This window comes from Gorilla gorilla, chromosome 11 (assembly GCF_029281585.2).
Source record: "Gorilla gorilla gorilla isolate KB3781 chromosome 11, NHGRI_mGorGor1-v2.1_pri, whole genome shotgun sequence".
NCBI classification, from domain to species: Eukaryota; Metazoa; Chordata; class Mammalia; order Primates; family Hominidae; genus Gorilla; species Gorilla gorilla.
This window is the reverse complement of record NC_073235.2, coordinates 18622319-18646384: the sequence shown is the minus strand read 5'-3', so window position 1 is coordinate 18646384 and position 24066 is coordinate 18622319. Positions and strand designations below refer to the sequence as shown.

General features: G+C 38.0%; 1 long non-coding RNA gene and 1 other non-coding gene across 2 annotated transcripts in view; both read left to right on the top strand.

The window, feature by feature from the left end:
* LOC134756612 (uncharacterized) overlaps nucleotides 1–23256 on the top strand; it is a 511329-nt gene extending 488073 nt beyond the window's left edge. Inside the window, exon 3 of the long non-coding RNA XR_010129497.1 lies at nucleotides 23119–23256. This is a non-coding gene — a long non-coding RNA (uncharacterized lncRNA). The remainder of the gene's footprint in view (nucleotides 1–23118) is intronic.
* Nucleotides 5524–5584, top strand: LOC115933844 (U7 small nuclear RNA). Its single transcript, XR_004069691.1, has one exon. It is a non-coding gene; the product is annotated as a U7 small nuclear RNA (small nuclear RNA).
* Nucleotides 23257–24066: the final 810 nt, after the last annotated feature.

The window sequence follows — 24066 nt, the reverse complement described above, 5'->3', positions numbered from 1 at the left end:
GTGGTTTTAAAATGTGAGGACATGAGATTTGGGGGGAGCCGGGGGCTAAATGATATAGTTTGTTTGTGTCCCCACCCAAATATCATCTTGAATTATAGCTCCCTTAATCCCCACATGTTGTGGGAAGGACCTAGTGGGATGTAATTGAATTATGGGGATGGGTTTTTCCTGTGCTGTTCTCATGATAGTGATTAAATCTCATGAAATCTGATGGTTTTATAAGGGGCAGTTCCCCTGAACACATTCTCTCTTGCCTGCCACCAGGCAAGACATGCCTCTGCTCCTCCTTTGCCTTCTGCCATGATTGTGAGGCCTCCCCAGCCATGTGGAATTGTGAGTCCATTAAACTTCTTTCCTTATAAATTACCCAATCTCAGGTATGCCTTTATTAGCAGTATGACTAATACAGTAGAATAAAGATTTAATTAACTTGAATATAAATAATTTAATGTGAAAGACAGAAAACTTGAATAAAAATGAACAGAACTACAGCCACCTGTGCTACCATATGAAGCATATAAATACTCACATAATGGAAATTCTAGAAGAAAAGAATAGGAAGTAGTACAAAAAATACTTGAAAAAATAATGACCAAGAATTCTCAGGTTTATGAAAAACTTTATAGATTGAGGAAGCTTAATAAACAGAGTCAGATAAACACAAAAACGTTTACTTCTAGACACTTTCTAGCCAAACTTATTAAAGCTAAAGATGAGTAAATATTGAATGTAACAAGAGAAAAATGACATCACAAACATGGGAAATGGTAATAAAATTAATTCTTGACTTCTTTTCAGAAATAGAGGAGTAGAAAGAAGCCCAGTAACATATTAGAAAGGCTTAATGTTTTGTTAAAACATTAATTAAATTAAAACATTAATTAATAATTAATTAAAACATTAATTAATGTTTTGTTAAAAAACAAAAAGATAAAAACACATTAACTGAGAATTCTATATACAACCAAAGTATTATTCAAAGATGAAAGCAATATGAACCAAAAAAATGAGAACATTCATTGTTACACACATGCTTTACCATATTAAAGGAATGCTTTTAGTCTGCAAAGAAATGACACCAAACAGTAACTTAAATCTGGGAGAAGAAATACAGATCATGAGAAATGGCAAGTATATGTATTAATACAAAACAGTACAAATGTATTTTTATTTCTCCTTTGAATTTTTTTTTTTTTTTTGAGATGGAGTCTCGCACCGTCTCCTGGGCTGGAGTGCCATGGCGCAATCTTGGCTCACTGCAACCTCCGCCTCCCAGGTTCAAGCGATTCTCCTGCCTCAGCCTCCTGAATAGCTAGGATTACAGACGACCGCCACCATATCCGGTTAATTTTTTGTATTTTTAGTAGAGACGAGTTTTCACTATGTTGGCCAGGCTTGTCTCAAAACTCCTGACCTCTTGATCCACCTGCCTCGGCCTCCCAAAGTGCTGGGATTAAAGGCATGAGTCACTGCACCAGCTGATTTTTTTTAATTTGAGATTTTACGAAAAATAAATATCCCATTCAGTTGCTGGGTTTATAACATATATAGATGTTATACTATATATACTATTATATGTCAATAACAGCACAAAAGAAGAGGGAGAAAATGGATCTTCATTAGAACAACATTACCATATATTATTGGAATTAGATAGTTATTAACCTGAAGTAGATAGTGATGAATTTAGGACTATGTTATAACCCCTAGTGCAACACCTAAGATAATAACTCAAAAATATAATTAAAAAATCAAGAGTGTAATTAAAAGTGTATATCAAATATATTTGTTTAACACAAAAGCAGGCAGTAAAGGAAATCTAGTGGAAAAAAAATGACACATTTAAATAAATTCAACCTTATCAATAATGACATTATCTGTGAACCAAACTAAAATGAAAACACAACATATGAAAATTTAGAGGTAATGAGAGTTTAAAGAAAAATTTATGGCTTTAAGCATTTTTATTTGAAAGGAAAAAATACCTAAAATTAACAGGTGAAATCCTGAGCTTTTACTTCATGAAGCTTGAAAAAACAATAGCAAGTCAAACCCAAAGTGAAAGAAAGAAATAAACAATGAAGATCATAAGACAAAAAGAGTAAAGCAATGAAATCAAAATTTTGTTCTGTGAAAGGTCAAAAAAAGTGTTTTTTTTTAGTTACACTGGCAAAGAAAGAAAAAGAAGACGCCATTACCAAAATCAAGAAGGATAAAGGGGATATCACTACAGAGCTTATAGAGATTAAAAGAATTTAATGTAATATATTGGACAACTTTATGCCACAAATTAGACAACGTAGCTGAAATAGGAAAATTCTTAGAAAGATTACCAACACTGACTCAAAAAAAAAAAATCAGAAAATTTGAATAGACCCATAAGAGGTACAGACATCGCAATTAAAATTAAAAAGTTTTGTTTAGATAGTGTATACATTTAAAATTTATGATGCTTGCTATCAAATATTAATTGTGTTATAGAATTATATCAATTTACATATCCATAAGTATTTTAAACATATACTATTCCCTGGAATTGAACAAAATTCCTAATTTGACAAGTGAAAAATGGTATCTTACTACTGATTATTCACAAACTTTTCTTATGAGAGTGTTCCTAAGTGGTTATTTTCAAGGACTATTGATAAGCTGGCATATTCTTTTTTTCTAAATTGATGAAACTATTTGCAATCTAGGGCAATTGTTTAACTGTTTTTATAACATGGTTATATTATAAAATATTATCATAGGTATTTTTTATAACCCAGGTAAATTTCTCTTATAGTCATGGTCTAGTGTGGTCTGTAAAAACATAATTTGCCCTCAGTGAATATTAACATCCTATTTACTCTCCATGTATAAGTTTATATAATGATTGACCCTGGGGCAGGGGCATGGTTCTTCATTTAGTTCTTCTCTCTTTGAAATCAAAATTATTTCCTCTTTGTGTTTTCCAGGTTTCTTTACATCCCTCCTTTCTAGGATCCAAAAGCTAGATCAATGTTTTTGGCTTTCAGTTGCATAAAGAAAGATCTTGCTTACTTTGAAATTTGGGGCACAATAATTTATTTATTTTACTCAATCAGAGGAGGATGAATTATTTTCTCTTTTCAACACCATGTTGTTTGCACCTTCTTCATGATATGGTAGACAGACTCCAAAGCTGGCCCCTTGATTCCTGCTTCCTGGTATTAATGGCCTGTATAATCCCCTTCCCTTGAGTAACTGCTTATGATCAATAGAATACAGCACATTGAGAATGCATCACTTCAACAGTTAGGTTAGAAAAGACTACGACCTCCATTTTGCTGGCAGGCTCACTCTCTCTTGCCTTCTGGTTTGCACACTTTGATGAAGCCAGTTGCCTTGTTGGGGACGGCTTCTGACCAACTACCAGTCAAAAGTTAAAGCCCTAACTCTCACCGCTGACAGGAAACTAAAATCCTGCCATTTGCAAGGTGAGCTTGGAAGTGTATACTTTCCTAGACAAGCCTTCAAATGAAATTGTCCATCCTGTGCCAATACCTTAATTGCAGCCTAATAAGAAACCAGGAGGCAGAGTTCCCAGCTTAGCTTTACCTGGATTTCCAACCTATGGAAACTCTGAAATAATAAACAGATGTTATTTTAATCTAGTAAGATTTGGGGTAAATTGTTACATAACAAGAGATAGCAAAAACAGAACTTTCCTTTTATCATCAACTTTTCTCTTCCAGGCCAGGCAGAGTGGGCTTGCACCTGTAATCCCAGCACTTTGAGAGACCTAGGCGGGTAGATTACTTGAGCTCAGGAGTTTGTAACCAGCCTGGGCAACATGCTGAAACCCTGTCCCTACAAAAAAAAAATGCCAAAAATTAGCCAGGCATGCTGGCACGTGCCTGTGGTCCCAGAGCCCTGAGAAAGTGAGGAGAGAGGATCACTTGAGCCCAGGAGGACAAGGCTGCAGTGAGCCATGATCACGCCACTACACTCCAGCTTGGGTGATGGAATGAGACCCTGTCTCAGAAAAAAAAAAGAAAAAAATTCTTATCCAATATCCCTTAGGGTTTGTCCCTCCAGTGCATCCTAAAGGATCTCTCTCTCTCCTTCACTTCACCTTTCCTCCTGCTATAGTCCTGTTTATGTTTAATGTCTACTTTTAAAATAGATACTAAAGACAAATTTCCAAGCAACAGAAAATAAATGCAGGTAGAGACTCTTTGAATTAAACCATGATGTCTGATTTTCCTGCATATTTCTACCATTTCCAGCTTGTCCAGAGAGCAACTAAGTGATATTGGATCACAATTTGCATGGTATATTGATGGACTTTATTGATGGACTTAATAACTTACATCTATTGCTTCCAAAGAGATTGTTTACTTTTGTCTTAATTAAAAAAATTTATCCATATTAGTAACTTTCTCAAGTGTACATTTTCTCATTATTTTTCCTTCTTTATGAATTTTAATTTTATAAGATTTTTCTGTCTTTACTTTTATTTACAATACCAAAACCGAAACTAATGTGATTGTCTAATACAAAAAAAACTGAGGGGAAGGATGCGTCTCAGTAATGAAAAATGAGTCACACATCTTGAAGTAGATAAGTATTAGTAAATTACCTTTATTCCCTTCCACCCCTTTCTACCATTTCTCTGAATATCAAATAAAGATAGATCCATACTCACAGGCCAAGCTTGATATTGTCCTATGTTTCTCTGAGATTAAAGAGATGGGCCCTTCTTATCATGTAACTATAATCTATTTTATCTGAAGTAAATCAATAAAAGGAATTAAAATATTGTCAATGCCATACTCTAAACTTCCAATGCTTCTTTACAATACAAGGGTCTAAAACATTGTTTGTTATAATCAGAGTGGTAAAGAGTACATAAGTATATATATATATATATATATTTTTTTTTTAGAGATACAGTCTTACTCTGTCACCCAAGCTGAAATGCAGAGGCATAATTATGGCTCACTGCAACCTTGACCTCCTGGAATCAAGCAATCCTCCTCTCTCAGTCTCCCCAGTAGCTGGGACTACAGGCATGCACCACCACACCTGCCTATTATTCTTAAATTTTTAGTAAAAGTGAGGACTCATAGCATTGACCAGGCTGGTCTTGAACTCCTGGCCTGAAGCAATCTTTCTGCCGCAGCCTCCCAAAGTACTGAGATTACAGGTGTAAGCCACTGCATCTGGCCTGAAGGATAGTTTTTTTTTATTTTAAAATCTGTCACTAACCAATGCTTTTACAAATACAGTAAAATAAATTACTAGAAAAATGAAGTATTAAAAAAGATCAAAAAAGTAAGATCAATGTTAATTTTCACTCTAAGAATCACTAGATTTTATCAAATAGCTATGAAAGTTTCTAAACATTCTCCATTTCCATACTTAACACAGTCTGGAAGCAAAAGTTTCAGAGGATGACACAAGGTCACAGACTACATTTTAAGTAGACTTGGTCTCAAAGACCACTTCTAATTTTGAGGACACAGACTTTTAGTACAGCTCTTTAAGAATAGCTATTTGAAGTGTTATAGCTGTTTTAGAATTGTCTAGCAGTCTTTCTGGGTTTTGTCAGAAAGGCCCTAAAAATAAAATTTTTTAAAGAAAGAAAAAAATAATTGATAATAATAATAAAATAATGTTTATTCAAACTCCGTTGGTCATCAAGGCTTGTGTTGCATATGGGTAGAGATGGCCACATGATGTAATATCACAAGCAGCAGGAGTATTGTCCTTGGCTCATTCTAAAACTCCCTAACTTGAATGATGTCAGGAGTTTCCTCCTTTCTTAGTTCAAGAATTTTCTCCTCTCAAAAGGTGAAAATGTAAGAGAGATTTGAGCATGATTAAAAGATCTGAAAGAAAATCTTACCTGGAAGGAAGTAGAGTTAGCAGGACTGAGCTGAGTAGCAATGTGATGATTTAGGCAGGTGGGGCAAAAGACGGAGAGTAAAGTAATTATACCCCAGGAACCAGAGTTAAAAAAAATTATAAAGAAGTCTCCTTGGGGTGGTGATAATTTCTATATTCCCCTGACCTGGCACTGGGCTTCTTCAGCAGACTTTATTATACTTGCTTCTAGCCTTACAGGAGGCTTATCAAGGTGATAAGATGCTGTTGCTTTATGAGTGAACTCTGATGCCCTATAACTTAGTTTAACAATAATCGCTATCATCTACGAATTTGTGTAATAATGGCTTTCTTCCCAACCTGCAAATACACACTTTTAATTGCTTGATGATAACATATTAAAAAAAAAGATGGAATTTTAGAATGCTTACAAATCAAATGGAAATGAGAAATTTCTGCGTAGACATGATTTATTTTTCAGCATTCCCTCATGTGCTTTTTAGATATAATCAGTTCCTAACACATTTCTGAACAGTGTCTTTGTTGTATATAAACTCCCATTTAATGAGATAAATGGAGAGTTAATGGTTTTCTTTATCTATTCTAGAACTGGATTATATTGCAAAAATAAATGTAGGTGTATATATGCAAAAATCTGTAAATCACACAGAAACAAGTACTTGCTGAAGTACGCAAAAGCTATTATGGTTGAGTTTTCCTCAGAAGCTTAGTGCTTAGTCTATAAAAACTTATTTGTAAACTTAATGACAGTCTAGTTCTCCCTGGTAGTTTTGTGCAATACTTTCTTAAGGTTCCTTCAAGTTATGTTCTGTGATTCAATAAACAAACACTTAAGTGCAATGGGAAAAAAAAAAAGCAAGAGTGAACTTGCCTTAATATGGGATCTGTGATGCCACAGCCCAAACAATACAGAAATTTAGTTTAGGCTTTAGAAGTTTAAACTACAATAATAATAATAATAATAATAATAATAATAATAATAATAAATACACGCATTGATGGAATTAAGCTAATATTTAATTTTGAAAACATGGTAACTGTCTTTTTAATTCTATTTTAAAAAATATTCCTGTAGGGGCTGGAGGCAGTGGCTCACGCCTGTAATCCCAGCACTTTGGGAGGCCGAGGCGGGCGGATCACGGGGTCAGGAGATCGAGACCATCCTGGCTAACACGGTGAAACCCCGCCTCTACTGAAAAACAAAAAAATTAGCCAGGTATGGTGGCGGGCGCTTGTAGTCCCAGCTACTCGGGAGGCTGAGGCAGGAGAATGGCATGAACCCGGGAGGCGGAGCTTGCAGTGAGCCAAGATGGCGCCTCTGCACTCCAGCCTGGGCGACAGAGCGAGACTCCATCTGAAAAAAAAAAAAAAAAAAAAAAAAAAAAAGCCTTTTATATCTATTATGAGTAAAACCTGTTGATAAAATGTATATTATATTGAGTCTATACTGCCTACTCCCTTGTTGGAATCCTACCTAAAGATTAAAAAGTAAGAGGGAAGAAATGTGCCTGTATTTAGCATAATTTAGCATAAAGCATATAGAATAGATGTCCTTAAAGTAAAACCTGACACAGTTCGAATACACACGAGGTACTTAGTAAAACATATTGAATAAATGTCTTAGTATGTTCTGGCTGCTATAACATAATACCATAATTGGTGGCTTATTAACAATAGAAATTTATGTCTCACAATCTGTAGGCTGAGGATTCCAAGATCAAGGCATCAGCAAATTTGGTGTCTGGTGAAGGCAACTTCTTGGTTCATAGATGGTGCTTTCATTATGTGTCCTCAAATATTGAAAGGAGCCAGGAAGGTCTCTAGTGGCCTCTTGTATAAGGAGAGTCATGAGTCATCCCATTCATGACAGCTCCAACCTCATGAATTAGTCGCCTCCCAAAGCTTCTACCTCTGAATACCATCAAGTTGGTGGTTAGGATTGCGACACATAACTTTGAAGAGGATAGAAATAACCATCATTCTCAGCAAACTATCGCAAGGACAAAAAAAAACAAACATCGCATGTTCTCACTCATAGGTGGGAATTGAACAATGAGAACACATAGACACAGGAAGGGGAACATCACACACCGGGGCCTGTTGTGGGGTGGGGGGTAGGGGGGAGGGATAGCATTAGGAGATATACCTAATGTTAAATGACGAGTTAATGGGTGCAGCACACCAACATGGCACACGTATACATATGTAACAAACCTGCACATTGTGCACATGTACCCTAAAACTTAAAGTATAATTTAAAAAAACAAAATTAAAAAAAAAAAAAAAAGAAATGTTCTGACATTCAGACCATGGCATTCTACCTCCAATGCCACCAAATTCATGTCCTTCTTGCATGCAAACTACATTTATTCTATCTCAATGGTGCCAACAGTGCTAATTCACTTGCATACACTCAAAAGTCTAAAGTCCAAAGTCTCATTTAAATATCATCTTAGCCGGGCGCAGTGGCTCATGCTTGTAATCCCAGCACTTTGGGAGGCCAAGGTGGGTGGATCATGAGGTGAGGAGTTCGAGACCAGCCTGACCAACATGGTGAAACCCCGTCTCTACTAAAAATATGAAAACTAGCCAGGGGTGGTGGCACATGCCTGTAATCCCAGCTACTCAGGAGGCTGAGGCAGGAGAACTGCTTGAACCTGGGAGGCAGAGGAGGTTGCAGTGAGCCAAGATCTCACCACTGCACTCCAGACTGGGTGACAGAGTGAGACTCCATCACATAAATAAATAAATATCATTAATCAGGTATAAATTAGTGCCACGGCTCAGAAATCAATGCTGAAAATATGGGGTTTTGACATGGTGACCAGTAGAAGTCTCAAGGTCTCTCTGACCTTCCCCTACATCCACACCATCTCTCTCAAAGAGGCTGAATTCCCTTTATCCGCCTAAGATACAAAACCACCAAAAAGAAAAATTGTTATTTCTTTACCTCACTGTTATTTCATTATATATTGCAGTAAAAAAGATCAACATGTGACCACACCTAAGCAGACATTTTTAGGAGTTACAATAACTATCTCTGAGGACTAAACTCTGATTTTTTAATCTTGCCCATATTCCTAAGGGGTGTGGGGACCTACAAATCATAAATTCTCATCAGATGAGTTTTATTTAACCCTATATATCATGATATACTTTCCAACCTGACTCTGGCATAACATTATGAGACAAAAAAGAAAATAAAAATATTTTACCCCAAAATATGTTTATTTGCCATATTTTGAAATGGCCCTGCAAAGCTGTTCTTTGTGGGGGGAAAATTTACATCTGTAAAGGATCTCCACTAACATAACTAGATCTTTTTCTTCCAGACCCTCCCAATCCTAAACAGGTAAGATCTGAATAGGAAACATTTGTCACCTATCTTCTGTAAGGGCAGCCACTATAAGACTTCAAAAGAACTGTGGTCTCTACAATCTTTACCTTAACCTGAACATTCCCGTTCTATTGATCTCGGGTCTTTAGACACAATCAACCAATTGTCAACCAGAAAATACTTAAATTCACCTGTAGCCTGAAAGCCCCTCCAGTTTGAGTTGTTCTGCTTTTCTAAATCAATGTGTTTCTTAAATGTATTTGATTGATGTATTTCTTAATCAATGTATTTCTTTAATGTATTTGATTGATGTCTCATGGTCTCTAAAATGTATAAAACTAACCTGTGCCCTGACCACCTTGGGCACATGTTCTCAGGACTTCCTGAGGGCTGTATCACAGGCCATGGTCACTCATATTTGCCTCAGAAAAAATCTCTTCACATATTTTACAGAGTTCAACTCTTTTCATAGACATCTCCAAGGAGCATTTAAATTCCAAAGAAACTACTAACAGGTTAATCTCTGTTCCAAAATTAAATCATTCTCCCCAGCAATCATTTATTGCCCCTCAATAGAATTTCTCTTTTTCCCAATCCCATAACCTGTTTCAGCAGAATCCAACCCGCATTATTTCTGTAACCTTGAAATGGTGTACAAGCTTCTGTAACTCATTGGTGTCATGTGTGTCCATGTGAAGAGACCACCAAACAGTCTTTGTGTAAGCAATAAAGCTTTTTAATCACCTGGGTGCAGGCAGGCTGAGTCTGAAAAGAGAGTCAGCAGAGGGAGGTAGGGATGGGGCAGTTTTATAGGATTTGGGCAGGTAGTGGAAAATTACAGTCAAAGGGGGTTGTTCTCTTGTGGGCAGGGGCAGGGGTCACAAGGGGTGCTCAGTGGGGGAGCTTCTGAGCCAGGAGAAGGAATTTCACAAGGTAATGTCATCAGTTAAGGCAGGAACTGGCCATTTTCACTTCTTTTGCGATTTTTCAGTTGCTTCAGACCACCTGGATGTGTACGTGCAGGCTTAGGCTCAGAGGCCTGACATTACTGTCTTCTTGTATTAATAAGAAAAACAAAACAAGACAGTGGTGAAGTGTTGGGGTGGCAAAAATTTTGGGGGGTGGTATGGAGAGATAATGGGTGATGTTTTTCAGGGCTGCTTCGAGCAGGATTGGGGTGGCATGGAAACCTCAAGTGGGAGAGGTTAAGCTGAAGGAAGATTTTGTCGTAAGGGGCAATATTGTGGGGATGTTAGAGGAAGCATTTGTCATATAGAATGATTGGTGATGGCCTGGATGTGGTTTTATATGAATTGAGAAACTAAATGGGAGACACAAGGTCTGAATAAGAGAAGGAGAAAAACAGGTGTTAAAGGACTAAGAATTGGGAGGACCCAGGGCATCTAATTAGAGAGTGCCCAAAGGGGTTCAGCATGATTATTTGCTTGGTTGGCGAGTTTTTGGGCTCCATTCTTGAGGGTCTTTTTTTTTTATGTCATCATATACTAGCCCAGATTGATTTAGATAAAAACACCACTCTTCATTTAAAAATATACAGAGTCCTCCTTTTTCAGCAGTGAATAAGTTGAGGCCTATTACTGTCTTCTTATATTAATAAGAAAAACAAAATAAAATAGTGGTGAAGTGTTGGTGTCATGAGGGGAATGGGAAGCTGTTTGGTCCTACTTGCAAATTGAATTTTGGGAGTAAGGAAAACTAGTGTGCATGTGCCTGTCCAATTAGCAGGTAGACACATGTAGGTGGAGGAGACACAGAGGAAGAAGAGACCTTTTATAAGGCAAAACTGTAAATGTAAAGTGAAAAGATGAGAAGGAGAAAAACTGGCCATGAGGGACAGAAGTAGGAATACTGGCTGCTTTTTTAGCTGTGTTATCAGCATAATTGTTGCCTTGAGCAATGGGGTCTGAGGCCCCTTGATGGCCTTTGCAATGAATGACTCCAGCTTTTTTGGAAGTAAAGTGGCTTTAAGAAGAGTTTTTATTAAGGAGGCGTTAATGATGGAGAACCCTTGTGTAGTGAGGAAATTTTTTTCTGCCCATATAACAGCATGAAGGTGCAGGATATGGAAGGCATATTTAGAGTCAGTAGGAATGTTGACACATAATCCCTTTGCAGGAGTGAGGGCTTGAGTTACGCCAATGAGTTCGGCTTGCTGAGAGGTAGTGGAGTGGGGCAGAGCAGTAGCCTTAAGGATAGATGTGGAAGATACTATAGCATAGCCTGCCTTTGCTGGTGAGTGGCAATTAGGCCTGGTGGAACTGCCATCAATAAACCAAATGTGATCAGGGTGAGGAACAGGAAAGAAGGAAATATGGGGAAATGGAGTGAATGTCAGGTGGATCAGAGAGATACAGTCATGGGGGTCAGGTGTGGTACCAGTAATAATGTGGGAGGCAAGATTGAAGTCTGGGCTAGGAACAATGGTAATTGTGGGAGACTCAACAAAGAGTGAGTACAGCTGAAGGAGGGACAGAAAGTATATGCGTCAAGTGTGAGGAGGAAAATAGATTTTGAAAGTTATGGGAATGTAGAAAGTAAGTGGAGCATAGTTTGTGATTTTGAGGGCCTCTAAAAGTATTAAAGCAGTGGCAGTGAGGTGTGGCTGTAGCCTAGGAATAGTCAGGGAAGCAGATAATGTAGTTAAAATGTCTTGACCTAATAAAGGAGCTGGGCAGGTGGGGATAACTAAAAACGAGTGCTTAAAAGAATGTTGTCCAAGTTGGCACCAGAGTTGGGGAGTTTTAAGGGGTTTAGAAGCCTGGTTGTCAGTACCCACAACAGTTATGGAGGCAAAGGAAACAGGCCATTGAAAAGAAGGTAATGTGGAGTGAGTAGCCTCCGTATTGATTAAGAAGGGGGCGGACTTACCCCACACTGTAAGAGTTACTCAAAGTGTCTGTGATGGTTCAGGAGGCTTCTGAGGCAATCGGGCAGCGTCAGTTTTCAGCCACTAAGCCGAGAAGTTCTGGGAAGGAGTCAGTCAGAGAGTCTTGGGCCAGAGTTCTACAGGCTCTGGGAGTGGCTGCTGGGCGAGTTGGACAGTCCAATTTCCAGTGGGGTCCCACACAGAAGGGACACAGCTTAGGAGGAATCCTGGGCTGGGGGCATTCCTTGGCCCAGTGGCCAGATTTCCAGCACTTGAAGCCAGATCCTGGGGGAGGAGGTCCTGGAGGAATGCCTGGCTGCTGCAGTTTAGGTGTTTTGAAGTTCTTGAGCGCTGGAGATGTGGCTGGGGTTTTTCTCACAGAGGAGGCAAGTAATTGCAACTCAGAAATAGGTTGCCACTTGGCTGCCTCTTCTTTATTATTGTATACCTCGAAGACGAGGTTAATTAAGTCCTGTTGTGGGGTTTGAGGGCTGGAATCTAATTTTTGGAGCTTTGTAAATGTCAGGAGTGGATTGGGTAATAAAATGCATATTGAGAATAAGACGGCCTTCCAGCCCTTCTGGGTCTAGGGTATTAAAGTGTCTAAGGGTTGTTGCCAAACAGGCCATGAACTGGGCTGGTTTTTTATATTTGATGAAAAAGAGCCTAAACGCTAACTGATTTGGGAGAGGTAGGATAAAGAAAAAGGAGCATTAACCTTGACTATGCCTTTAACTCCATCCACTTTTCGAAGAGGAAATTTTTGGGCAGGTAGGGGAGGGCTAGTCATGGAACAAAACTGTAAGTCAGACCAGGTGCGAGGAAGGGAGGTGACAGAAGGATCATAGGGTGGGGGAGCAGAAGCTGAGGAAGAATTGGGACCTGGTTCACCCTAGCAAGGAGCAGCCTAAGAAGGAGGGTAGAGGTCAGATGGGTCCATAGAAAAGGGGGATTCAAAGGACTCAGAGCCTGTGGTGGAGACTGAAGGAACAGACAGGAGAGAAAGAAGAAAGATTTGGGATGAGCCACATTGGGAGCAGAGACTAGGGAGGGACCAATGTGTAAAAGAATGCCTGGACATCAGGCATCCCAGATCATTTGCCCATTTTTTGACAAAAATTATCTAGATCTTGTAGGATGGAGAAATTGAAAGTTCCACTCTCTGGCTGCTTGGAATTACTGTTGAGTTTGTATTGGGGCCAACAGTATTGCAGAAGAAAATAAGGTGTTTAGGTTTTAGGTCAGGTATGAGTTGAAGAGGTTTTAAGTTCTTGAGAACACAGGCTAAGGGAGAAGAAGGGGGAATGGAGGGTGGAAGTTTGCCCACAGTGAAGAAGGTAAGTTTAAAGAGAAAGGTAGAGACATGGAGAAGGGGGTGGTGAGCAGCCCTGGGCTGCAATGTGGGTGAGCAGCCAAAGCAAGTGTCCCCACATTTGACTTGCCACCAAGAGAATGTGGGTGAATGACCAAGGCAGGCACCCCTGCGGTGATCAGACACCAATGAAATGTGGGTGAATAATCAGGCAGGCATCCCCGCGGTAATTAAACACCAATGGAAGACTGTCTTCCTGAGTCCATGACCGCCACTGGAGTTTTGGGTCCACAGATAAAATGTATCTCCTTTGTCTCTACTAGAGAAGAAAAGGAACTGGAATTGGAAGGACAGGGAGATTGAAGCGTAGCAAGAGAGGCTGGAGAAGAGATTGAAAAGACCACTTATCCAATTTGAAATTGGTGAGATGTTCCTTGGGCTGGTTGGTCTGAGGACCCGAGGTCATAGGTGGATCTCCTCATCTCCTCACAGAGTGAGGGCGAGGACAGGGAACCTGTCTCCTGAAGGAGTCCTCCTGTCCCAGGTCTTCAGCACCAAATGTCATACGTGTGCATGTGAAGAGACCACCAAACAGGCTTTGTATGAGCAATAAAGCTTTTTAATCACCAGGGTGCAAGTGGACTGAGTCCGAAAAGAGAGACAGCAAAGGGAGACAGGGGTGGGGCCGGTTTATAGGATTTGGGTAGGTAGTGAAAAATTACAGTCAAAGCGGGTTGTTCTATGGTGGGCAGGGATGGGGATCACAAGGTGCTCAGTGGGGTAGCCTCTGAGCCAGGAGAAGGAATTTCACAAGGTAATGTCATCAGTGAAGACAAGAACTGGCCATTTTCACTTCTTTTGTGATCCTTCAGTTGCTTCAGGCCATCTGGACGAATATCGTGCAGGCTTGGGCTCAGAGTCCTGATAATTGGGAAGCTGAACTTTCGTTCTAATGGCTCCTGTGTATACATACTAAATACATTTGTATTCCTTTTCTCCTGTTAACCAACCTTTAAGGGATCAATGGCCATGGTCCCCATAGAGTCTGAAGGTACATTCATACTGAGGCAAATTGTTCTCTAGCTGTAAGCCTGAGACATCAAACAAGTTATATGATTTCAAAATACAGTCACGGGAGAGACACAGGACAGACATTCCCATTCCAAAAAGGGGAAATAGGAAAGAAGAAGTGACAGGTCCTGAGCAAGTCAAAGATATTAAGGCTCAAGAAGAATAACTCAAAGCAACTTTTTCCAGAGAGTATCTCTCCTTAGAGAGAAGATTCACTTTTTAAACAGGAAAAGAAATGTTTCAACAATTATTAATGTGATTTTTTTTCTTAGCTTTTATGAGTACATGATTTTTACCCCAGTTGGCCGATACTACTTATATCTCTGGGCTTCTGGGAAGAAGAAAGAAAATTAGGAATCATAATATTCGGACTCTTACACTCAAAAATTTAATTTTACAGCAAGAAAATTATGTTCAATCTGGCTACTTTCTTGAGAGAAGACTCTAAATTCTATTTTCAATTTTCTTCTTTAAGTGTATTAACAGTCAGTCTGGAGTATACACAAGGAAAGCTAAGTGGAAAGAAGAAAAAGGAGAAAGCTAGACTCTTCCTTGCCCCTAGGTATTGGAAGAAGAAAGGAAAGAGGGAGAAGAGTAAAAAATCCAGGTAAATGCCTCACCTAGAGAGGAAATGCTGACTTAGATCATGTGAATGGAGAATTAAGAAATTTACTACTATAGGGACAGGAAGGGGGTGATCACTTTCCTCCCATGGCAAAGGATCACATTTAGCACCCTTATAACAAAAGATAGGTTAAAAAAAAAGGAAAGCATAACAAAGTAATTACATGCAAATATGTGCACTGGAGTCACACAAAACATAAAAACTTAAAAGAAAGGGCCAGCCAGTGACTCAGGAGACTGAGGCAGAAGGATTGCTTGAGGTCAGGAGTTGGAGACCAGCCTGGGCAAAATAATGAGACCTTGTCTCAAAGAAGAAGAAAAACAAGAAGAAGAAAGAAGAGAGAAGAGAGAAGGAAGAAGGAAGAAGATAGAAGATACAAGAGAGAAGAGAGAAGGAAGAAGGAAGAAGAAAGAAGAAGAAAGAAAGAGAAGGAGAAGAAGGAAGAAAAGGAAAAGAAAAGAAAGAGGCCAGATGAGGTCAGTGTTTAAATACTTCTTCAAGGAGGAGAGGAAAAGGGGAGGGGGTAATTGTAGGAGTATGTAGGAGTAAATAATTTTCAGGGGAAATTAATGTACCTTCTAGACAGAAATCAACTTGTAACTGCTGCTCTTGTGAAGGTGAGGGGGTTCTTTCTGAAGGCGTGGAGCTTAAGGTTTTTCAAGGACAGCAGATAGGCAAGGAACTAGAGAATAGGTGCTGCTGACTGGGTGAAGATGCAATCATGTTGTGCAGAAAACAGTTTTCATTTGCTTGAGTCCACCTCTGGGAGGGGGCACACAGAACCAGCTGAATCATGAGTCATGCATCTGGCTGTGGTCAGTCACTTGCCAGAATGCAAAAGTCTGAAAAATATATCAAAAGACCAATCTTAGGTTATACAGTAGTGATGCTATCTACAGGAGTAATTCAGGAAGTTACAAATCTTGTGATCTCCAGAACAAAGTGGGTTATTATTTAACTATGCTTACTTCTTAGAATTCAGGCCTCTCTCTAATCGCAACCTTGTGGCCCCTTATTAGCTTTACATGGGGAGTTTAGTTTCGGGAAGGGCCATTATAATCCTTGCTTTAAGATTAAGCTGTAAACTAACTTCTTTCCAAAGTTAGCTTGGCCTGTACCCAGGAATGACCAAGGACAGCTTGGAGGTTAGAAGCAAGATGAAGTCAACTATGTCATATTTCGCTTTCAGCCATAATTTTGCAAACAATAACTTCAAGTCCTTTCAATTTTGAAAGCACTCAGCATGCTGAAGTGCCATATTTTGGAAATCATTTTCTGTGCCCCAGTACTGTGCCATGAAGAAGATCATCTCGTAATCAGTCCTCTCTTATCAATAATGTTGGGCAGTGTAATCAAGCAGAGGAGGTTGCAATGACTTAGTGTTTCTGGCCACTCTTAGTTCCACATAGCATACACGCTTATTTGAGAGCCAGGGGTCTCCTGCAAAGGAATACAGGTAAAAGAGTAAGATAACCTCTCATCATAGGTTATGGGCAGACAGCCATGCCAGAAGACAAGATAAAGGGTGGTCCAGGAGCAAGCACCTCTTGAAGCTAAGTTGAGGTGAGGTTAACAAGGGAGCAACCCAAAACTGTTACCAAAGCCTAGCAAGACCAGTTTATGAGTTAAGCTGGCTGCAGATTTCTTTGCCTATGTCAGTAAGGCATGCAGTAATCATAGTGATATGAAAGACACATTATTCTGGAAATCCAAGGATTACTACAAGTTCTGGGAACCCCTGCTTTCCACTTCCTGAAGCATGTGGAGCCTAACTTACTGTACATTTACATTTCAGGGAAAAGAGTCCGGGAGACATGGAAGGCTATTTCAGAGGCTAGGCACTGAAAGAGACTGAAAACTCCCATTAAACAAACTAAGTTATTAAATTGTACTAAAAGGAATCCATATTACGTATCGGTCTCTTTTTTTTTCTGCTGATTGGGGTAGGAAGGCTTATGTAGAAGATCAAATTCAGTTTAATCAAGAATAAAGAAATTATTTTTTTCTTGTATGTTAAAATAGCATTTTGAGCTAAAATTAATAAACTGAAGCCCCTCTCCCACACATTTTTTAGTTAAAAATGTGAATTTGTTGCTCAAAGTCATCAAGTATTGATAGATCATGCTTCGTTTTTCCAAGACAATTGTTTCTCTTTTTTGTTTGTTCTAAAACATTTAATTGACAAATAAAATAGCACATATTCAAAGTGTACAACATGATGATTTGATATATGTATACATTGTGTAATAGTTACTATAATCAAATTACTTAAAACATCCATCAGCACACATAGCTATCATTGCGTGTGTGTGATAAGGACACTGAAAAGGTACTGTCATCAAATTTCACATGAGTATTATTAGCTATCATTGGTATGTGTGCATTAGATCCCAAGAACTTATCAATCTTATAATTGAAATTTTATACCTTTGACCAATATCTCCCATTTTCTCTTGATCCTGTAACTGAGTACTCTATTTTTAAGGAGTTTTCTTAGTTCTTTTTTCCTTTCTTCCCTTTTTTGATGCCTTTTTTTTGTTAATAGTAAAATAGTGACTTTTGGTCTCCTTCTTTCCACCAGGCACTCCCTTGCACTGGTAGCTTATCTAATTATATGTTTGCTTACAAGTTTCAGCGACTGAATCTTGAGACAATCCAGGTGCCTGTGGAATTTTCAGCCACCAGGAGATTATCTCGAGGCTACAGTTAATGTATAATCTAGATACGCTTAAAATGGTGCCAGCTCATTCACCAGATGAGACAATAACTCAAGACAAAACATCAGTGCCTTTCCTGCATGCTCAAAATACCAAACTTCCCTCTGAAAGCCATCACATTCTGCCCAAAAATTTGAAATGGTTCTTCTAAGGAAGGAAGCCTAGATCACTTTTGAAACCACCTTTCCAAAATTATGACTGAGACAGTAGAAGAGGTCTAACTTAACCGACTCCATCTTGCTTCTAACTTTTAAGCTGTCCTTGTTCCATTCTGGGCATAGGCTGACTAACTTTGGAAGAAACCTGGTTTATAGTTTATAGTTTAAAACAAAGACCATGTAACGGTCCTTTCCAACAACAAACCTCCTTCTTGATGGGGGACTAGACTGCCTTTGTAGGACTAACAAATTAGCCAAAAGATTAGAAATTATGGTTTAGGAGTCATGCAGCTGGTGACTACAAGATCCTAATCCCTTTTAAACTGCTCGTACACTCAACGCCTGAGATATTTTGCAGACCCTGTACTTGATGGATCAGCTGGTACCACCCAGATTGATCAGCTGGCTCATCTGATCTTGTGGCGCCCACCCAGAAACTGACTCAGCACAAGAGGACAGCTTCAACTTCCCAGATTTCATCTCTGACCCAACCAATCAACACTCTGGACTCACTGGCCTTCCCCTCTGCCCCACCACCACCAAAATAGCCTTAAAAACTCTGATCCCCGAATGCTCAGGAGACTGATTTGAGTAATAATAAAACTCCAATCTCCTGTACAGCCAGCTCTGCATGGATTACTGTTTCTCTGCTGCAAGTCCCCTGTCTTGATAAACTGGCTCTGTCTAGGCAGCAGGCAAGGTGAATCCATTGGGTGGTTACATTTTCCCACCGCTATTTTTGGTAAATAAAGTCAATTTCTTGCCACTCCTTGTCCTTGTTTTTTGGTTTTGCAAACAGGGAGCAGCCAAATCAGGGAAATGCGAATCAAAACCACAATGAGAGATCACTTCATGCCTTTTAGATTGGCTATTATCAAAAACACAAGAAATAGCAAGAGTTGGGGAGGGTGTGGAAAAAGGAAAACGCTTGTATACAGTTAGTAGGAATGTAAATTTGTCCAGCCATTGTGGAAAATAATATGGATGTTTCTCAAAAATAAAAAAATAAAGCTACCATATGATCCAGCAATCCCACTGGTGGGCATATATCCAAAAGAAATAAAAATAGAATCTTGAAGACATTCCTGCACTTCAATGCATATTGCAGTATTACTCACATTAACCAAGATATAGAAACAACCTAAGTGTCCATCCACAGATAAATGTATTAAAAAATGTGCTTTCTTTTTCTCTCTCTCTATTTTTCCTGGGGAATTGAGTCTCCCAGGAAGTCTCTCAAAATAGATGCACAATTGAATAAGACACACTTCTGCCCTTTCTATCAATTAGTGAGACATAGTCTCAGAAGCTAACACTAATAGCAAAGAATAGTGTGTGAAGTGTGACAGTGTGACTATTTATACAAAACATCATGAAAACTTAAAGGACAGGGGTAGTTTTGCAGCAGAAGTTATATTTGACTGAGACTTTGAAGACCAATAATAATTGGCCAAGATGGGAAGAGGATAGAAGATCCCAAACAACTTTTTCAAAAGCATAAAACTGAACAAACACTGGGCAGGCTTGAGGACTCAGAGTTTGTTTTGACTGAGACATACGGACCATGCATGTAGAAGTGAAGAATGATTAGCTGTGAGGATGGAAGCCATGAGCCAGAAATACAAGCCTGTGTACAATTAAATATTGAATATTGAGCGATTGGATATTTGAGCATTATGGGAGCTATGAATATTATGGGAGTTTAGAAATGAGAAAAACTAATGAGGACAGAGTACTCAGTGAAGGCTTTATGGAGCAGGTGTGATTCATGCAAATGCCCTCAGCATTTTGGTTCTTCTGTTAGCAATATTCTTATTACACCTCCTCGAATCAATGGGCATCAGTCAATTAAAACATCAGAATGAGAGGGACCTGCTCATAGAACTTCTGATTGAGACGTGTGGCTGTTAGAGTCATCGATCCATCCATGGCATTTCCTGAAGACTGTTTTTTAGGTACCAGTTCCATTGGAGGTTAATAGGTGTTTTCTGTAAAAATAATTTTGTGGACAAAACTTGATGGGCTTCTGAGATGTCTTTTATTAATATTCTATTAGATGCTGGGATGTTCCAAATACTGGTAACGTAAATAGTGTTTCTGAGCAAATTTAACCACAGAACCTCTAATTTCCTGGAAGAAATTGTTGTTCCACAGGACACACTTTAAGTGACACAGCCATGAATTAGCTGTTGACAACAGGGAAATCTAGAATATCATTTGGCAAGAAAATAATTCAAAATATAACAGGGTGCCCCACCAGGGAGTAGAGTTCTGCATAAGGAAATATAGAAACAAGTAATACTTAAGGAAAGAAATAAGAATAAGTGCACTTTTTATTAGGAATGTTTGGCAGTATTACACTTGGTCCAACTTATAAAATACAATTGGTTTTATAGATACAGACATCCTGTCTTCCTTCCTCATCTCTGAAATTTGACAGTGATCTTTTGACTAACAGCTCTTCAATCTCTTCTTCTTTGCCCTAAATGTATATCTTCCTGAGTTCCGGATTCACTTATATCAATTACCAACTTGACATTTCTACTTGAGTGTCAAAGAGGTATCTCAAACTCAGCATTTCCCAAACTTAACTCTAGGACTCCCTCCCCCATTTTCAATCATGTTGTTCTTATAATTTTTACCATCTCAAATGACATTATCAGCAATCCATTTTCTCAGGTTCCAAACAAGTCCAAGGATAGGACAAATGTCTTCCTGCGTTAGAGATTTTATGTTTGATTTCACCTTACACTTTTTCCCCAGATATTATTTTTTTTACATAATTTAGTCTTGTTGTTAAACATTATATTCTCAGAGAGTTCTCCCCTCACATCCTGACCTAAAGTAACATTTTCTCTTCTCAATTTTTATTATTCTTTACTATGCTTGTCACTACATAAATTATGAAATTATATCATTCTCTCCTATCAAATGTAAGCAAGCTTTATGAGGGCTGGGGATTTATCTATGTTGATCAGATCATATTTATCTATCTTGATCAGATCATTGTTGCAGCTTCAATACTTGGATAAGAGTAGTTCTAAATATTTACTGATTTAATAGATGAATAACTCATACAATTTGGGCACTGGGAAGGTCTAGAAAATGCTGATTGTGCATTACGTCATTTTTCCATCAAAATCTGCAAGTCAGGATTTTTCTACCCGTATTACGGAGCTGTCTTTCACTCAAACATCATTTAAGCTGGCCTATTTCTGCGCAAGTCCAAAGATATTTTTTCACAGCATTCCAGTGGTCAAATAGTTTGTGGCATGAAATGGTTTAAATTTTCTTCCTATATAATTAAATTTAGCAGATGCTTCATGCGCAGTCCTACTACGTACACCAGTGAGAAATGTTATTGATTAAAAAGTCACAAAATATTTGTATTTTAAAAACCCATAATGAAATAATCAATTCAAGCAATGATGATAATGACCAATGATGATGATGTAAAATAAGAGATAGTCAGACATTCAACGCCTCCTGAGATAAGCATATACCTTTACCTCTGAAGGAGTGCTGCCAAAAAGGTAAAAAAAAAAAAAAAGAAAAATAAACTTGAATTAAATAAAGCAACTAGTTCTAATTACTAGTGGACAGTAAATACACAGGTCAGAGAAATATGTTCTATATTTTCCCCCTTAAATGCAGGCAATCAGTGAATCTAGACCGTGGGAAACCCTGGGCAGGAAACCGCCCATTTGCCTCTGCAAATAAATTACAAGAAAATAAAAGATGAAAAGAAGTGTAAAAAGTAGGTTGACTGAGGTCATGTGTAGACCTTGTTTGGATGCTGATTCAAACAAATCAACAGTAATAAATAAATAAATATTTTTTTAAAATAAAAAATAATGTATACATGTGACAATTCTTTTACTACCTTACTTGAACCAATTAAATCCAAATTAATATCTTGTTATTTTCTAGAAAATGATAAAGCCCACTCATAGAGTCTCAGCGAGAGAGATTTGTATTCCTATAGTAACCACTGGACCTTTCATAAAACTTCTTGGAGTGTCAATATGGAGATAAATTTAGAAAAGTCATAGGATTGCAAGTTCCTGCATACAAAAACACGTTACTAAAGACCTAGTTACTCTCTGAAGAGTTAAAATTCTAAAAAAGAAAAAAAAAACTTGTAACCAAATCTCTCAGCAATAGGGTAGTGATGTTTATAAGAATTTTAAACTCGTTATTCCTTAGGAAAAGATTATGCCTTCAGGAGCTTCACAGTTTCATAGCAATGAATTTAGATAATCACCACCACCTACTTTACGTATAACCCACCCCTCAGGGCTAGATATGTTTACTGTAGCTTCTTTAATCTAATGAACAAAAAAAGTGGTCCTATATCTCAACCTATTATTGGATAATCTTAAAACATACTTCCAAGTTCCTAAGGCTGAAGTTTTAGACCAATGAATGAAGTGGTAAGACGAGCGGTACCCAAAACTCTTTGTATAGAGGCTTCATTTTTATAATCCACAGAAGGGAGGAACTACTAGAGATCAGATAAAGGCCACCCACAGATAAAAGCCAACCACAGATAAAACTTCAGCGCTAGTCTCCAATTTTCAACTTTTCTGCTTTTAAAACTTTATTCAGAAGTAGAAAAATAGATTTATCTTAAAGTCACCTTTTTCTTTCTCCTTCTTTACTCTGTGCAAATGTCACTGATTGGAGAAGAAACACAAAGCCCGACAATAATAAGAAAAAGGATGAGAAAAAAACGAGCCCTAAAATAAAATATCCAGGCTCTGAATAGTCGAGTTAGCTGTGCTGATATAGAAATAGAAAGTCCTCTAGTCATTTAATGTTCTATATAGAATATGTATATATTTGTGTATATATAATGTAGATGATATATATGTTGTATAGGTGTATGTATTATATATGTATACACATGTATATAAGTACATGTGTATATATAAATACAAATTCATGCACACATCTCAGTGTATAATACAAACACATGCAGACATACAGAGAGACAGGGACACACAGAGGGAGAGAGAGTAAAGTTTCACAGAACACACTTTTCTCCTTCTACAGTGATTTATTATATCTCTTCATTTCCTATGTTTTCTTGCTGAATATATGACATCCATTTTAATTTACTATTATTTTTTCTTTTTAGAGACAGAGTCTCACTCTTCACTCGGGCTGCAGTGCAGTGGAGCAATAGTTGCTCACTGTAACCTCAAACTCCTGGGCCTAAGCAATCCTCTGGCCTCAGCTTCCTGAGTGACTAGGACCACAGGTGAGAGCCACCTCATCCAGGTAATCTTTAAATTATTTTTCATGTAAGGATGGGATTTTGCTATGTTGCCCAGGCTGATCGTGAATTCTTGTCCTCAAGTGATCCTCCACCCTAGCCTCCCAAAGCCTAAGGATACAGACCTGAGCCATCAAACCCAGGTGATGTACATTTTTAAAGGTATAATTTTATATCTTTATTTTTGTTAATAATAAGATACAATAAGATATGTAATTGTTAATACTAAATATTGTTAATAACGTTATTGCTAATGGAAATTTTAGAGAAAATGTTACATATTTTATTTTTTATTGCAAAACATTATTTTTAGGTAATTGGAGAAAAGTAATGGCCAAAATATTGTTATTAATTTCCATGTGTAGGCATACTGAAATACATGGACACACAAAGTTATAACAAACATTTAAAACATATTTTATATAAAAGTATAAATAGAATATGTTTTCCTATTTGTTATAAAAATATAATATGTTTAGGGCTTTGATGCAGAGGGCAAAGAAAATATAAATTTTCAATGCGAACTGTAATTTTATTAGAACAGAAACTCCAAAAATATTACATTTACTTCTAGAACTGTGCCTAGCCCATACTAGGTACTCAAGAATATTTTTTAATTAATAAGGAAGGAATAAAAACCTGGTAAAAGGAAGAATAAGAAAGAAAACATAAAGATTCATGAAAAAAGTTGTGGGAAAAAAGCAGTGGATCCAGAGGCTTTTCAATATAGAGATAAAAACCAACTAAAAAAATGTTTTCTCCCTCTTATAAGTGAAGATGCAATGTTAATGTTTTGCCTTCCTACCTTGA